This window comes from Rhinoraja longicauda, chromosome 5, assembly GCF_053455715.1.
Source record: "Rhinoraja longicauda isolate Sanriku21f chromosome 5, sRhiLon1.1, whole genome shotgun sequence".
NCBI lineage: Eukaryota > Metazoa > Chordata > Chondrichthyes > Rajiformes > Arhynchobatidae > Rhinoraja > Rhinoraja longicauda.
Genome location: NC_135957.1, coordinates 66914123 through 66926796, shown reverse-complemented (window position 1 = coordinate 66926796; position 12674 = coordinate 66914123). Strand labels below are relative to the sequence as shown.

At 44.1% G+C, this 12674-nt stretch overlaps 1 protein-coding gene across 2 annotated transcripts in view; it reads right to left on the bottom strand.

The window, feature by feature from the left end:
- The window catches only part of me1 (malic enzyme 1, NADP(+)-dependent, cytosolic), a 325940-nt gene that overhangs the window by 285932 nt on the left and 27334 nt on the right, over window positions 1-12674 (bottom strand). The window lies entirely within an intron of this gene.

Here is a 12674-nt window from a genome sequence, read left to right as displayed (position 1 = left end):
TGACTAAATAAATTCCACCTCATCTCCTTCGTAAAGGAACATCCTTTTATTCTGAGGCTATGACCTCTGGTCCCAGACTCTCCCACCAGTGAAAACATCCTCTTCACATCCACTCTATCCAGGCCTTTCACTATTTGACCCGATAGTGTTGACCCTAGTGGAATCAACTTCACTTTCAGTACTGTAACCTTGTTATTATCCAGCCCAGCAAGAGACTGAAAAGACTATCTGTGTAACAGCAGAACAAAAAAACCTGGAAAAGAGAAAGAAACAGCCCCTGGAAGCACTAAAGGGTGGTGGAGAATCATTTCTAATAAAACAATTCATGACCTTGTCTAAGAAGTGGCAATCATGCCAGAGGATATCAGATGTGCCACAATTGTGACCGTCCTTGTCATGAAAGGACACAAATCTGATTACAGCTAGAACAGACTGTTCTTCAGCCATCTCGCACATGCAGTCATTGTCATCACCCCCCACCCTCCCAGTGGAAATAGAGCTCCCATTTAGTGTGGACTATCTTCTCCCGCAACTCCCTCCCTCCCCTACATACACTCGCCCCCGTCAAAAATGATACAATGGACACAATATTTTACTTGAATTGTTGCTCAAAAAGCAGCACCAAGCTTTTCCCAACCTCGCCAAAAGCCTTTTGCTCTGTCAGACTAGATGAATTATACATAAACCTTCTCATTTATTTATATTTTCATTCTGTGGGATATAGGGTTCACCAGCTGAGCTATAATTTAACTGCCCATCCCCAAGTGCCCTTGAGAAGGTGGTTGTGAGCTACCTTCTTGATCCACTGTTCTTCAAGGTGTGTGTGAGGAAGGGGATTCCAGGATTTTGGACCAGCTACTGCTGAGGACCAACAATATGCTTCCTGGTCAGGATGGCGTGTGGTTTGGAGGACAACGTACAGGTGGTGTTGTTCCACTTGCTTTGGTGCCCTTGACCTTCTGGCTTGTAGAGGCTGTGGGTTTGAAAAGTGCTGACTAAGGAGTCTTGGCGAATTGCTGCAGTGCAAATCGATGCTTCTGTGTATCAGCGTTGGAGTGACTAAATAATTGTGGATGGGGTACCTATGAAGTGAGGTTGTTGTGTCATGTATTGTGTCGAGCATCTTAGCTGTTGTTAAACCTGCACTCAGAGCCAAGTGGAGAGTATTCCATCACAATCCTGACTCGAGCAATTAATACAATTACACCAGCCCAAGGCAAAAGACAGACACCGATGAAGTCCATACATTTTTGACATAGTCCTTAACTACATTAATGCGGTTGATCTTAGTCTGATATTTTTCACAGTTGAAGTGTGAAACTATGTATAGGAATTGTGTACAGTGTTTCTGTGACATTGCTTTTTAACAGCATTTTATTTCCAACAGTAGAAATGATGCACAATTGAAAATACTTCTGTGCTGGGAATACAAATTGACAGAAAACACACAAAATATTAAGATCAACATGTTCAATACATTGAAAACTACAGAAAACCTTACAGCATTTAAAAATGAACATCACCAGGTCAGGGTGAAGGATTTTTTTTTTAGAGCTTAGGAATTAAATTACGTCACTAAAAATTAAAATTTGAACGCCAAAATAAAGTTCCCACTTTTGTTTTGAAATTAGTGCTTAAAAGATGTCAGTCATGTTTAAATTTAAAAAAGATGGGCCCTGCATTGAGTCAAGGGCTGAACATTCCGTTACTGTGCATTTAATTTTTTTGATCACATTGCATTCCAGGATTTACGATCCTTAAAAAAAAGGTTAAATAATGGAAAATTATCAGTTTGTGCAACGTCAGCCAAGGAGCAGATTGTGCAGTTAAATGCCAAAGCACTTCTGCAAACGATGCCACGCTCCTCATTAGCAATGGAAAAAGCACCACCCTGTTTTCAACTGTCTTGAAAAGGACTGGTTGCATATCCTCTTTACAATTTAACATGGAAAACCAATTCTGTCACTACAAGCTGAAAAGGACATAAGAATTTTAAAAAAACAGACAGCCTCTTTGAAAGACTCATTCCATTTAGATCTATTTTGTGGAGAGGACTTTACGACTTTATTCCTTCCTTCCAGGTCTTCAATTTTCCCTGTCCTCATTACCACATTTGACAGTAAATTGGGCCTTTCTCAGAACTTCTGTTTTATTTCAAAGTCCTTTTGATTGACCTATATCCCCTACCATCCGCCATTCACAATTGAACAATTACATCAGGCAAAAACAATATAGTGACAATGACACAAAGTGTTGGAGTAACTCAGCAGGTCAATCGGCTTCTCTGGAGAATGCAGATAGGTGACGTTTCAGGTTCGAACCCTTCATCAGACTATCAGGCTTGTATGGGGGGGGGGGGGGGGGGGAGAAAGCTGGAAGAGAGGTGGGGGCAGGGGAAAGTCTACATAGTGATAGGTGGATAGAGGTTGGGAGGGGGGCGGGGGTGGAGAAGATTGATTGACTGGCACATGGCTGAACGGCCAAGATGGAAAGATCAAAAAAGTGTGACATAAAGAGAGAAGAATGGAAAATGTGTGAAATGGGAAAACAGAAGTTGTAAAATAAGTGGGAGGAGATAACGGGTGGGGAGAAGGGAGAAATGGGTGTGCACCTAGGTGGGGCACATGGAAGATAGAAGAGAAAAGGGAGGCGGCTAAATTAAATAGGGCGTGGGGATTTTTGTAGGTGAGTTACCCAAAATTAGTGAATTCTAATGTTCATACCATAGGTTGTAAGCTACACGAGCAGAATAAGAGGTGCTGTCCTCCACTTCGCGCATGGCCTCACTCTGCCTAAAATTGATCCCATCCCCCCCCACCGCTCTTCCAGCTTTCTTCCCCCACCCTCACTACAGTCAGTCTGAAGAAGGGTTCCACCCCTAAATGACAATTAGCCATGTTCTCCAGAGATGCTGCCTGACCTGTTGAATTATTCCACCACTGTTTTCTTTGGGAACCCAGCATCTGTGATTCTTTGTACTTACATAGTAAAACTGACACTGTTCCAATTCCAGCCTTGTGATCATCCTGTTATGTCACTGGTATAGATTCAGCCGTCAAAAGCTCCAAAAAGCAGATTTCGCCAAGGAAAAAAAAGTTGAGAGGTATCTTTCAAGCTTCCTCTCATAGTGATCAAAATCATGAAGTAGCACACATACCCCAGTTTGCATCAATAGGGCCGAAGTAGAGATGGTTAAAAGCTTCAAATCCCTATGTGTAAATATCACCAGTAACTTACCCTGGGCCACTCATATTGAAGCAAAGACCAAGAAAGCACGCCAATGCCTCTACTTCCTTACAAGGTTTAGGAAGTTCAGCATATCCCCAACTACTCTCACAAATTTCTACAGATGCGCCGTAGAAAGCATTTTATTGAGGTATATCACAGCATGGTTTGGGAACAGCTCCATCCAAGACCGTAAGAAACGACAGCGCATTGTGGACGCAGCTCAGACCATCACACAAACCAACCTCCCTTCCATTGACTCCATTTACACCTCATGCTGCCTCAGCAAAGCCACCAGCATAATCAAGGACCTTGCACCCCGACCAGTCCCTCTATTGCCCTCTCCCATCAGACAAGAGGTATAGAAGTGTGAAAATGCACACGTCCAGATTTAGGAACAGTTTCTTCCCAGCTGTTATCAGGCAACGGAACCATCCTACCAACAACAGTCCCTCATTGGAGGCCCTCGGACGATCTTTGATCAGACTTTACCATGTATGGGGTATGTTGTTCCCTTTATCATGTATCTGTACACTGTGGATGGATTGATTGTAATCATGTATTGTCTTTCCGCTGACTGATTAGCACGAAACAAAAGCTTTACACCGTACCTCAGTATGTGACAATAAACTAAATTCAAACTCCTAATTGTGTACCAGAATCGCTGCTACAATGGCTTGGTATCACATTGCTCTGAAGCAGTTTTGGAGTAGTCAGACTACATTGAAGTGGCATCAGTAACAGCTGCTAACCAGTCTCGTGATGTAATTTGAAATAAAAGCAAAACTTCATGCATGCTCGGAGCTTGAAGGGACAAATTCCAGATGGTTTAATGGTTCACTTCTGTTTTAGTTATTGTTCTTTCGCAAGCCAGTTTCATCTTGCATTGCAACGACATTCATCCAGTTCCACTTCATCACCTTTCCATCTGTTGGCTATCATCTGCAGATCAGCAATGGATGTGCAGCCAAAATCCTCTTCAAACACCAATAAGCAAAGCCAGAGTTTTGATCCTCAAATAAAAGCTCTGCTTTCTAGAACATCCCATGCCTCTCCCCAGGCTACTTAAGTCAAAACAGGCTGTGGTTTAAATCAGCAATGATTTGCAATGTTCCCAAGTTGAACTCCATGCATTAGTGTTCCCCTTCACTGGGGCAGCATGGTGACAAAACGGTAGAGTTGCTGCCTTCCAGTGCCAGAGACCCAGGCTAGATTCTAACCATGGGTGCTGTCTATACAGAATTTGTACATTCTCCGTGACCGGGCGTGTTTTCTCTAGAAGCTCTGGTTTCCTCCCTCACTCCAAAGATGTGCAGGTTTTGTAGGTTAATTAATTTCTGTAAACAGCCCCTAATGCATAGGATGGGAAACTGGGATAACTTGGAACTAGTGCACAGACAATTGTTGGTCGGCACAAACCCAGTGGGTTGAAGGGCCGTTTCCACGCTGTATTGCTAAACTAAACAAAAAGTCTACACCCCTTCACAAACATAACCCATTTCCATTCAGATGGATTGGTTGCTCAACTATTAACCTGTTGGTAAAATCCTTTCACCATACTATTCCAATGGTCTAGTAGCCTCACATCTACTGCCCCTCATATTACTGCTCTGGTTTCAGATCACTCCAAACTGTATTCATGCATCAACCTCATGTTCACTAGAAGTTCACTTTAAAAAATACAGTTTAGTTGGTTCTTATCTCGTGCCCTCAAACCTCATTAGAAACTCCGAGAAACATTCCCGAGTTTGTAGCCATGAATTCAGCTATCTGGCACCCAATTCAACCTTGAGCAAACGTCGGACCACAGCAAAAATGTAAAGCAACAGGGAAAACTCCAAGGGTCAGGCACCATCCATGGTGGGAAATGGACAAGTGACATTTCTAATTGGGACCTTTCATCTACACTGAAAGAGCAGAGGAGAAGTAGCCAGTGAAGAGGTGGGGTTAGAGCTAGTGCAGATCTGGGGTTGACTGGCAGACAAGTCAGATGGCGAGGGGGAGGAGGAGGTGGAGATAGTAACAGAGGCTGGGAGATATGATGTGGAGAGCAAGATCCAACATCCGCGGCCTTTTGTTCTCCACTTATCATCTCCCAGTATCTGTTGCTATCTCTGCCTTATCCACCCCTTCCCCTACCTAACCATCAGCCGCCAACCAACCCTTCCTCACCTGGATCAACCTCTCCCCTACTAGCTTTTGTCCCACCCCTCCCCCACCTCCATAAAACTGGCTCTCCCTCTCTATTCCTTCAGACCAGATGAAGGGCCAACTGCCCATCTTCCCCCACAGATGCTGCCTGGTCCACTGGGTGGCGTAAGCAATGGCTGCCTCGCCAACAATCTGTCTGCCCCTTCCTTCTGTTGTTTTAATAGTACGAGTTAAATATATATTTAGAGTTCTTTAGCTTGGTTTATATGGGGGGTTGTTGGGGGAAACTTTTTTAATCTCTTACCTCAACGGAGATGCTATTCTTTTCCATATCGTATCTCTGTCCGCACTGCAGCCCAACACTGAAGAGTTGGCGGCCTCTTGCTGGAGATCGATTTGGGAGCTCCAGCAGCAGGAGCCTGCGGACTTTAACATTGTGGCGCTAGCGGTCCCTGGTTAGAGACCGACTTCGGGAGCTCCAAGCCGCAGGAGCTTCAACCGCCCCAACGCGGAGGCTTCAATCTTGGATGGTTTCAATGGATGGTTTGACTGCCCTGACCGCGGGAGAATAAACAGGGGAGAAGATTGGACTTTATTGCCATCCTTCACAGTGAGGAATGCGGGGAATCTGCTGTGGTGGATGTTTATGTTAACTTTTATGTAGGTGTGTTTATTGCTTTTTTTAGTATGTTTTTTGGACCTTACATGGGGGTGGTTGGGGGAAACTTTTTTAATGTCTTACCTCAACAGCGATGCTATTCTTTTCCATATCGTATCTCCGCCCACACTGCAGCCCAACACTGAAGACACGTGACAATAAAAGACCTTTGAAACCTTTGATCCCTCATGTTCCTCCAGTCACACTCCTTTTCGCTCTCGAGATTCCAGCATTTGCAGTCCCTTGGGCCTCCATTTTACTGACCCGCAAACCACATTTCTTTAGCCAAGTTTGCATTACCTGTTCAGACCCACAATGCATCGACAGTAGAGTTGCTGTCTTACAGTGCCAGAGACCAGGGTTTGATCCTGACTACGAGTGCTTGTCTGTACAGAGTTTGTACATTCTCCCCGTGACCTGCGTGGGTTTTCTCCGGAATCTCCGGTTTCCTCCCACACTCTAAAGACGCACAGGTTTGTAGGTTTATTGGCTGGGTATATTTGTAAATTGTCCCAACTGTGTGTAGGATAGTGGAAGTGTGCAGGGTCGCTGGTCAGTGTGGACTCGATGGGCTGAAGGGCCTGTTTCCACGCTGTATCTCTGAACTAAACATCACGTTGGCGCCTGTTGACTATATTTCTCAATATCAAGATGCATGGATATTGAGCCTTTCAGGGATAACTGGAAACCACCAACAACTTTGAATTATGGTGCACCCAGAAGCGACTCAAGCAGCCCATTTTATTTAAAAAAGTGCCGTATGTTTGGTTGATCTTGTGCCAGCACTACAAAAAGAGTTTATCTCACCTGCCTTACACCCATTGCATTACTATGCAAACTGCCCATTTCCTGCAAAATGCCTGGTAAAGCAACTTAAAGCCAAATAGGCTTCGGCTTTCATTCAGGGGAGCACTCAGCTTCATAGAATTATAGTATAGAAACAGGCCCTTCAGCCCAACCCATCCATGTTGACCAAGATGTCTATCCAAGCTAGTCCCATTTGCCTGCATTTAGCTGATATCCCTCTAAACCTGTCCTAACAATGTACCAGCCCAAAAGAAGTGTGTTTTTTTTAACATTGTAATTGTACACACCTCTACACACCCTCTGGAAGCTCATTCTACATACCCACAACTCCATGTGAAAACATGCTCCTTAGATCCCCTTTTAAATCTTAGAGAAACCAGGAACTACAGATGCTGGTTTACAGACATAAGTCATCAAAGATAGACACAAAGTGTTGGATTTTCTCACTGGGTCAGGCAGCATTTCTGGAGAACATGGACAAGTGACGTTTCAAGTCTGGAACCGAAATGCTACCTAACCTGCTGAGTTATTCCAGTACTTTGTACCCCATTTACATCTTTCTCCTTTCACCCATGCTCTAGATTTAGAACTCCACTACCCTGGGAAATAGACTGCGACTAAATACCATCTCCATGCTCCTCACAAGGAAATCTCCAAGGTCACCCCTCAGCCTCCTTCACTCCAAGGGAAAGATTCCCAGCCTATCCAACCTCCCCTTAACTCAAATGCAGTTCAATCAACATTTTGTAGAACTAATAGGGTCACAGATGGGGTGGCGGATGTATGGAACAAGCTGCCAGAGGAGGTAGTTGAGGCACCATTTAAGAAACAGTTGGGCAGGTACATGGATAGGAAAGGTTTGGAGTGATATGGACCAAATGCTAGCAGGTGGGACTAGTGTAGTTGAGACATGTTGGCCGGTGTGGGCAAGTTGGGCCAAAGGGCCTGTTTCCACACCATCACTCTATGACTAATACAAAGCAAAAGATCTTTAAACCATGGTTCTAAAATTATAGCTAAACTAGACCAAGTGGACCCGTTTGGGCCCACAACTCATTGGGTTGCCATTGTGATGTGGGGAAAATCACACTTGTTTTCTTTAAAATAAATGGCTTTTTTTAATTGAATAAATCTCAATGAAAAATCGCAATTTTTCTTTAAAATTGTGTTTTTTCTGCATTGGTCTAGAACCCTCCCCTCACTCCATCCCCTCAACCCCCCTTCTTCCCCACCCACTCCCCCCTTTCCCCTCCCAACCCCCAGTCACCCACCCCACCCCCCTTATCTCCCCTCCCCTCCATTCTTAGGGGCTCTCCGGCGGCGCCACCATTCCCGCCCGTCGGGTTTCCATTGTGACGTTGAACATGGAGGTATTACTGCGCACGGGCGGCTGACGGGCACAGCAAGTGGAAAAGGGATTTATTAAAGTTTAAAATGTGAATAACAAAACATAACAATTTGAACGTTAATAGGATTTCTTGATGCAGGAATTTTCAACATCAGCATCATTTCCCCTTTTCACAACAAGAAAGCGTTGTCAAAAATCCCCACAACAAAAGGCAAGAATGCCGCCAAAAGGCTCATCGTTCTTTTTGCATAGATCTCGAAGAGTTCTGTCCACTGCTTCAAAGCTCTCCCTCCTAATCATCGGGCACTCATCCCAAACAATCAGTCTCATACTTCTGATCAAATGAAGCATGTTGGAGTTCTTCTCAATGTTGCACATTGTATTATTGGTCACTTCGATGGGTATCTTGAATCGAGAATGTGCAGTTCTTCCACCAGGCAACAATGTGGCTGCTATACTAGAGGATGCTACAGCAAAAGCAACATCAACTTGACCTCGAACTTTGGAGAGGATCAAATTGGTGAGAATTGTTTTGCCCATTCCTGCTGGTGTATCAATGAAAAACATTGAAGGAACATTCCTTTCCAAGCAGCTGCACACATGGTCATACACTGCTCTTTGCTCAGCATTCAGCAGAGGATCTTTCTCTTCAATAAATCACTGTTGTTCAGGTCTATTGTACTGCAATTCACTCAGCAATTCTGGATTGTCTCCATCAAGGTTCATCCTTCCATGTCTTGGTAGTGGCACATGAAAGTATCCCAGTGTCTTCTTGTAATTCACAAGCTTGTCTTGAATGTACAACAGAGATTGATCATGATGCCTCTCATCAACCATGAAATTTGGATCATCGATTGTTCTCCGTTCTCTTTGACGGTAATTTTCAGATATTGAATTCTTGAAGGGATCCCATAATTGTCGAGAAGTGTTGATCTCAGCAATCGTCAACAAAACAACAAATCTCTCATTGCTTTGGGGAGTCTTGTCCGCTCAGCATCTTCCATCATCTGTTGCCAATGGTCGTCAGTTTACAACAAACCTCTTTCTATGCAGACATCTTTGAAGGAAGGAAGAATATGTCCATCATGCGTCCTCGATGAATCGAAGGATACTGGCCCTTTTACGTGATGGAGAAGCAGTCTCAAGTAGTAGAGGTCACATCTTGGAGAAACGGTATAAACTCGTCCCAGAACGTTGGCTTCAAAAATACCTGGAAGATCTTCCACTATCTTCCCAACCTTCCTTCTTTGCCATTCCTTATTGATCCATGTGTAAAATCGGGGTACATCAGCGTAGTACAGTGTTATTGCAAATTGATCTTGAGAACACAATTCCATGAATTCAGTTAAAGTTGTTCTCGTGATATCCTTATTTCTCGCCAGCCGACCAGCATCGACTCTGATGACGACTTGTTGTTCTTGTGGTAGATGTACCTGGAGTCGAATGACAGCGGGGCGTCTCTCATGAGTTGGAAATCCAAGGATTGATCCCACTGCTTCCGACGGACCAATGTATCTGCCAGTAAACACTGTGCAATTTCGTCACCCCATGGAGATGCCCCGCTTTTAGAGCGGCAGCGGGAGCAGCGGCGGCCATGATGGAGGCGCCCCGGGTTTACAGTGGCAGCGGGAGCAGAGGCAGCGGTGTGATGGCTCAGCGGGAACTGGAAAGCGGAGCGGCGGCCATAATGGAGACGCCCCGGGTTTGGAGCGGGAAGAAGAAGCAGCGATGGATCGGGGAGCAGAGGCGGCGGTGATGGCCGGGGGGGGGGGGGGGGCTCTGGGGCAGATCGGCGGCCATGACGGAGACGCCCGGGGTTTGGAACGGCGGCGGTGACACTCCCCCCACTTGGGCCGCGGAACCAAACGGGCGTCTGGGGGGAAGTGGGAGCTGAACGAAAATGATGACCCTCCCCCCAACTGTCACCCGGCAGCCATCTTACGTAAGTGTAGGCGCTGGTCTTGCGGCCATTTTACGCGAGGACCGGCCCCAACAGTGCATGCGCTGGTTTTTTAAAACTTTAAAATGTGAATAACATAACACCAATATTAATATAATATTAATATTTACCAACTTGAAAAATATACACCAATTTCAATAAAACTACCATTTTTACCATTAAAGCGATGACGGTGAATAAGGTGGGCCTAAAAATGTTGCACTATCATGTACAGTTTTGGCTAAAGTTCAGTCACAAACAAACAAACAAGAGTTTTAGTATATAGATTACAACCCAGTTTATCGACATATGCACACATATGGTGAAGCGCAGATACAATGAAAATGTTGCGTACAGCAGCATCACAGGCACAGACAAACACAACCTAAATTACAAATAAATTCGACAAGACAATGAAAAGAGAATGAAAAGAAAAAATTTCTGAGTGCAGTTTCTGATGGCGGGACCATAAAGATTGCATTTTCGCATAATAATTGGGACAGTGAAAAATGTCCTCATCATTAAATCCCACCCTTTGATCCAACCTATCAGTCATAAGGTCAGAAGTGATTGGAGTAGAATTAGGCTATTTGGCCCATCAAGCCTACTCCACCATTTATGGCTGATCTATCTCTCCCTCCTAAGCCAATTCTCCTACCTTCTCCCCATAACCTCTCACACCTGTCCTAACGGTGAATCTATCTATCTCTGCCTTTAAAATATCCACTGACGGCCTCCACAGCCTTCTGTGGCAAAGAATTCCACAGATCACCACCCTCTGACTAAAGAAACTTCTCCTCATCTCCTTCTTAAAAACAACGTCCTTTAATTCTGAGGCTATGATCTCTAGTCCTGGACTCTCCCACTAGTAGAAACATCCTCTCCACATCCACTCTATCCAAGCTTTTCACTATTTTGTATGTTTCAATGAGGTCCCCCCTCATTCTTCTAAACTCCAGCGAGTACAGGCCGAATGACGTCAAACACTCATCGTAGGTTAACCCACTCATTCCTGGGATCATTCATGTAAACCTCCTCTGGACCCTCCCCAGAGCCAGCACATCCTTCCTCAGATATGGTGCCCAAAATTGCTCACAATATTCCAAATGCAGTCTTATAGAGCCTCAGCCACATAGTCCACCTAGATCTTACTTGCTTCTCCCCAAATCAGGGACATTTTGTTTTCCCCTCAATTCCCCAGCAATTCACCAAGTGCTCACTGGTCTTGATCTATTTCATTGACAAGACTATTCAAGACTATTCAAAACATTTTTTTCAATTAACTGGTTTAGACATAGAAGAAGCCACGGTAGCGGCTCGGTAGCGCAGCGGTAGAGTTGCTGCTTTACAGCGAATGCAGCGCCGGAGACTCAGGTTCGATCCTGACTACGGGTGCTGCACTGTAAGGAGTTTGTACGTTCTCCCCGTGACCTGCGTGGGTTTTCTCCGAGATCTTCGGTTTCCTCCCACACTCCAAAGACGTACAGGTATGTAGGTTAATTGGCTGGGTAAATGTAAAAATTGTCCCTAGTGGGTGTAGGATAGTGTTAATGTACGGGGATCACTGGGCGGCACGGACTTGGAGAGCCGAAAAGGCCTGTTTCCGGCTGTATATATATGATATATGATAAAATACCACATCAAATTGTAGAGCTGGAAAAGATTTCTACATTGTGCTCAATTATTATTAACTGATAACAATTTATTATTTAATCTCCAAAGTCTGTAAAATAAAAGACAAGTCCTGCCTCTGCTGATCACATTATTCCCGTCAATGCTGCAATATAAAGACAAACAATGGCCAAGTTTACGAGTCATTGGGGTTAGGGGTTCGACCAAAGATCAATTTTAACCTGCGAGAATATTTCCAATCAAAAATAATGGTACCATTAAATATTCAACATATTTACAACATGGTCACCAAATCATTTGGAATCCCCATAGCTTCTGGTGTGGTGGAAAATTTGCCTTTGTCCACCATGAGCACAAAGAGATCATTAAAATTCCTACCTCTGACTGTTTTTAATGTATTATTTTTGAATAGATTACTTGCTGCACTTCTTGCTGCAGAAATGGTGTTAGATTTCAGCTAGTAAAGCCAAGTATATTTGACAGATTTGCACCAGACTAACCTTGTTTGCATTTCTTGTTTTTGATTAGAGTTTGTCATAAACTGCAAATAAACTCCATAGAAAGAAAACTAGTTATTAATTTCTCGAGAGTCTCAAAAGATGCTGCTGACTAAGGGATGGTTCAAATAATTACCACAGTAGCAACCAACCTAGATCAAAGCAGAGGCCCAATTACCGAATACACCCTCATGCAGCAAAACAGGCTCATTTCAGAAACAATTCACAATAAGTTTTTTTTTTTTAAAACTCCATTAATTGTTAAAATCGAAACAAATACCAGATAGCCAGCAATGCTGGAGAACCAAAGAACAGGAAACAGCTGCCAAGATCACAAACAAGTATAATCGTTAACACACATAAACAAAAAACTGCCCCATGATATTTTTACATATGCTTGGATGAAGCAAATTGATG